Genomic DNA, 6146 nt, shown 5'->3' on the forward strand with positions numbered 1-6146 from the left:
CTGCAGCGTTCTGTATGAGCTGCAAATGTCTTATGGTCTTTTTGGGAAGGCCAGTTAGGAGTCCATTACAATAATCCACCCTGCTGGTGATGAAAGCATGCACTAGTTTTTCTAAGTCTTGACTTGAAACAAAGCATCTAATTCTTGCAATATTTTTCAGATGATAGTATGCTGATTTAGTTATTGCTTTGACATGACTACTGAAACTAAGGTCTGACTCTAAAGACACACCAAGATTCTTGACCTGATTTTTAGTTGTTTGACCTTTAGAGTGAAGGTATGCGTTCACCTTGAGAACTTCATCTTTGTTTCCAAACACAATGACTTCAGTTTTGTCTTTGTTTAACTGTAGAAAGTTTTGGCACATCCAGCTGTTGACCTCATCAATGCATTGGCACAGGGAGTCAATGGGGCTGTAATCGTTAGGCGATAGGGCTAAGTAGATCTGTGTGTCGTCTGCATAGCTGTGGTAAGAGATTTGGTTCTTTCTCATTATTTGGCTCATTGGGAGCATATACAGGTTGAACAGGAGTGGCGCAAGAATTGAGCCTTGAGGGACTCCGCATGTCATGGGCGTCCACTCAGACTTATGGTCACCTATACTCACATAATAACCTCTCCCATCTAAGTATGACCTGAACCATTTTAGAACTGTCCCAGAAAACCCCACCCAGTTTTCCAGCCTGTCTAGAAGTATTTTGTGATCGACAGTGTCAAATGCAGCACTGAGGTCGAGTAGCACCAGCACTGATAATTTGCCTGAATCAGTATTTAAGCGAATATCGTTTATTATCTTAATGAGCGCCGTCTCTGTGCTGTGATGCAATCGGAAGCCAGATTATTAATATTCTTTGAGCTAACTCGTTACACTTATTTCCATCCAAGAAGATAATTTGAAAACAAACTATATATAGTTTAGCAATATATTTTCTCATTAACTCATTAGTGCTCAAAGTGTTACATTTGAATGTTTGTCATTGTAAATACTGACTTAAAAAAAATAAAAATAAAACTTTTTTTTTTTTTTTTTTACAATCTATTCATTCATACAGTATTTGATTGGGGGATTTAAAAAAGACTTCCAATCACACTTAAAGTCTCACATGTCTTGTATTGTTATTATTGTTCAGATCAGACGTCTCTAATACTGAAGCTCTTTTACTGACTAAACACGACACATTTCTCTCAAAGACACAGATCTCACTTTACTACTGCTGTTCATCTGTCATCTGGATTTGCTTGCCTTTGTCAATAAAGTTTTTTTCAGTCTGAGGTTCAAGAGTTTCTCCATGTTTTATTAGATTCATTATGTCGAGCGCAGGAATACTAACCCTACAGTATGTATTTTAACAATTCTAGCACTTTACATTTTTTTAAACGGTTCTAAATGTTTACATTATTATTAAGGTAAATCCTCCATTAACACTAAAATAATATTTTTAGTTTTTTAGTTTATATTTTTGTACCTCTGCCAGATTTTCTGAAACAAACCACAAATACATTATGTATTAATGTACCGAATAATAAACATTAAAGGATCAAATCTTGTTCATTATCATCAGGTGTCTACAATAATCAAACAATCATCACTCAATTAATTAACAAACTAACTCAATTCCCATATCACTGAGTGGTGTTCATTTAACACTGGGGATTTGCTGTGAGGTTTCCAAACAATTCCTTTGAATATACTTTAATCACGGCCGGGAGGATCTCGACCAATTTCAGAGAGAATCCCACGACAAAAAGAGAACAACAGATTATATACTGTAGAATAAGTGTATGACAGTAGCCGCGTTTCCATTCCCCTTCAAATTGCGCCCTAACCCTGGAATTGGAATTGCGAATGGGAAATACGCCCAATGGAAACACGCCAATTTTGCAAAAACTCCCATATATAAAAAAATAATAATAATTACGCTCTCATGAGGTGGTTTTTCAGGCAGTTTGAAAAAGGCGTATTCCACAAAACTGCAATGGAAACAGTTTTTGTGCATTTACAACAGGTCACCTGACGTAGATGGTGCGGTATGTTTGGACAGAAAATGAGACAGTTATTTATTAAACTCATAAAAGACTAAAGAATTAGGGAAATACTAGATTCTAAACCACTAATAAATGCCACAATCAAGACCTGAAAGCAGATATGAGGAAGAAACACCAGAAACTCCTCATATGTGCCGCTCCCAGTATAAGAGTCTTTCCTTGCCATTAATGCTTGAATAACACGCATACGTCTCCTTCCATTAAAAATAATGGCTAGTGCAGCGGCTGGGATATATGTTGCCATAATTGTTGGAATGACTCATGGCGAGAAAAAAAAATCGACATTTAGAAAATATCGCAGTTTTGTGCAAATCTGTAATGGAAATGCGACTAGTGACATGATCCATTGCATTAATTTTCTCTATTATGATTGGTTCTTCATGTGTGCAATTCCTCTCCTCTGTTATACTTCCCTCTTTCTTGATCCTTCAGCTTGTTACACAAGACATGAGTTTCAATATATCCACAAACCTAGACTGCTGTCTAGTTGTTTCCTCTTGTTATTACAACTCTAACTTTGACCCAAGTGTTGGCGAGATTTAGTTTTCAAAAGCATATAAATGTTAAACCGGCAAGGTAAAGCAATGTTAGCTGTGATTATTTATTCCTTCACATGCTTTACCTTAGATCAGTTTTGGTTCCTTCTTCCTCGTCTGCATGAATATCTTCATTCATCTTCATTTATCTCTATTCTCTCATGTTTTCCAGCTCGTCTGCCTGTCATCAGGAAAATACAGAAAAGTGAAGTTGGACAAGAAAAGATGATGTAACATTTAAGATATGCATATTGAATAATATTTAGAAAATAGACTAAAGCCAGTTGAACTAGAAGAGCAAATGAGAAAGAAACCACCATATCTTGCAAAAAACACTAGAAGGAGCGGCGTGAGTTAACAGCAAAACATGATTTGTGTATTGAGCCAAACATGTGTAGCAGACTTCAAGTGGTAACCTCCGGACACCATGGAAACACGACCACACAATGAATGGGATGATGGACATGTGGAATATATTCACCTTTAACAGAGTAGTGAGGCAAGATTAGTATAACACACATACGTTTCCTTCCATTAAAAATAATGGCTAGTGCGGCGGCTGGGATATATGTTGCCATAATTGTTGGAATGACTCATGGCGAGAGAAAAAAAAAAAAACGTTTCAGTCGGTTAATGGAAATGTCGTCATTTCGCAATAGTTATTTAGTGACATTTAAAAAATATTGTAAAAGTTCTGTGCAAATCTGTAATGGAAATGCGGCAAGTGACATTGTTGCAGCAAACCGCCCACTCTCACGCCTCTCGTCACACGGGAATGAACGCCCAGTGAAGCTGGTTTCAATCAGCGTGGCGCGCACCTTGGGCTTGGAGATAGTGCTCGCACCGCTCATTTCATTGTGAACTGTGAGCAGCATGGACGCGGTGGAAACGTTGAGTCAAGGACTTTGATCTAAACTGCACGGGATCGCTCTGCATCTGAAAAGACTGCCGGTAAAAGCGAATGCCTACGTGTTGCGCTATGTACTAACATCTGCGTTTGGTGGCTTCATGTAAATGCGCATTTCATGAACTTGATTTAATGAGTTGTACATAATTGTTATTGTTATTTTTGTCACGTAAACCAGTTACGATCTATGATTGAGCATGTGTCAGTACCTACGTATGCGTAAAATAATACAGGAAGTAAAACACTGAGCAGATTCACGTGTGTGAGGTTACATCATGTTGGAATAAAGTCGAGTCAAAGACAATCTACTGTCTCCTCATAATTATATATTATACGAAGATAGCAACACTTCACATGGTGTCAGAAGTGAACCGACACAGCAAGCTGACTTGGGAACGTAGTTTCACTGGAGGAAACCGCCCAGGATGGCAAAGTTGTGCAGCTGAACTTCACTAAACCGGAGGAAACAACGCTTCTCCTGGTACCGAGTAGCAACGAAGATTAACAAAGAGCCAGCCGATGTCCAGGTCAGCGCATTGATTTATTCTATGGGCCCGGAGGCAGAACAAGTGTACAAATCAATCATCTTGAAGGATGATGAGGAAGAGGATTTTGACTATGTGCTGAGACTGTTTGACGAGCACTTTGGGCTGAAGAGGAACGTGATTTTCGAGAGAGCACGTTTCCGCTCGCGGACGCAAGAGGCGGGTGAGTCCGTTGAACAGTACATAAGGCACCTGTATGAACTTGCAGCTCACTGTGACTTTCATGAGAAGGAGGAAAAAATAAGAGATAGACTTGTCATAGGGATTAAAGACAAATATCTTTCATTGAAGCTACAAAAGGCAGTCAACATGGCCAGGCACTCTGAGCTTGTGAAGCAACAGAACAGCGAGGCTGGCGCATCAGGGCACGTTGATGACTTGAAATCAAAGTCTTATAAAAGTAAGTGAGAAAACATACAGTATGAGGCAACTGAAGGATGAAAAGAAAATGAAAGGAAAAACTGTAGAAGACAGTTTTTAGAAGATGTGCGCGCAGGCATGCAAGAGACAAATGCCCAGCTAAAGATAGAGAATGTAATAAATGCCACAAAATTGGTCACTTTGCAAACAAACGCAAAACCAGAATGATACAGGAATTGACTGAAGAAGTTGACAGCTTATTCTTAGGCTCAATAGATGAGACTACAAGCAAGAATGAGGCTACAGTGGATGAAGTCCTCACCGATACAGAGCCACCATGGCGCACAACTCTAGTGATACGCCATACTCCAGTTAGCTTCCAGATAGATTCTGGTGCTGACACAACAATAATAAATGAGGTTACATATAGCCGCCTCCGTGTCAAGCCAAAAGTTAGTCTAGTTACCTCTAAACTGGAAAGTCCAGGAGGAAAAGTGGTCCATTTGGGGCAATTCCTAGCTAAGACACAGGAGTCAAAAGGGAGAAAAATAACAGACTGTTACTTTAGGGTAATAGTGGCAAAGTCTACATGTGATAACCTACTGAGCAGATCTGTCGGTGTTCGCCTGGGTCTGATACAACACATTGAAGAAGTCAATGTGTTTGGGGAGTTAGGACTGCTTAAAGGAGACACCATAAAAATAGTCCTAAAAGAAAACGCTAAGCCATGCAGCGTCGCAGCCCCTCGCCGCATACCTATTCCACTGCTACCTAAAAGTAAAAGAGGAGCTGAAGCAAATGTAAGAAAATGGCATATGAGCACGTGACGGAGTCTACAGAATGGGTAGCGCCTATGGTGCCTGTGATTAAGCTGACTGGAAAAGTAAGAATCTGTGTAGGTCTTACTAAACTGAATGAGAACGTGAAAAGGGAAAAGTTCATCTTGCCGACCACAGACAGCATGTACACAAGTAAGGTGTACATAACTCTGGATGCTGCCAGTGGATTTTGGCAGATGGCCCTAGATGAAGAAAGTTCAAAGTTGACTACCTTCATAACACCTAATGGTCGCTACTGCTTTAAACGGCTCCCATTCGGAATAACATCCGCACCAGAGATATTCCAAAGGAGGATGCAAGAACTGCTGCAGGATCACGAGGGCACGGTAGTTTACATGGATGACATACTTGTGTTCGGAGCCAGTCTGGAAGAGCATGACCGCCGCCTGAAAAGGGTGATGGAGACGATCCGTGCATCTGGCCTAAAACTCAACCGCCAGAAGTGTAAGTTCAAACAGGCTTCCCTTTACTTCCTGGGCCAGGTTATCAGTCAGGAGGGCGTGACTCCAAGCCCAGAAAGAGTGTCCGCCATCACCGCCCTGGAGACACCTACAAATGTGAGTGAGTTAAAAAGGGTACTTGGTATGGTGAATTATGTTGGTAGATACATACCCAACTTGTCACAAATCCTTCATCCCCTTAACGAGCTGTTGAAGAATACATTAGCATGGGTGTGGGACTCGCAGCAAGAAGCAGCCTTCAAAAAGGTACAGTAAAAACACTGATATCCTCTGCACCCGTTCTTCAGTACTTTGATTCAAAACTGCCCACTGTAGTAGGTGCTGACACATCCAGCTATGGATTAGGAGGAGTACTGCTGCAAAATCATGGAGGCACACTCAAACCAGTAGCCTACTGCTCTTGTACTCTAAATAAAGCGGAAAAGAAGTACGCACAGATAGAAAGGAGTGTC

The sequence above is a fragment of the Scardinius erythrophthalmus genome (assembly GCF_964197995.2).
Source record: "Scardinius erythrophthalmus genome assembly, chromosome: 6".
Lineage (NCBI taxonomy): Eukaryota > Metazoa > Chordata > Actinopteri > Cypriniformes > Leuciscidae > Scardinius > Scardinius erythrophthalmus.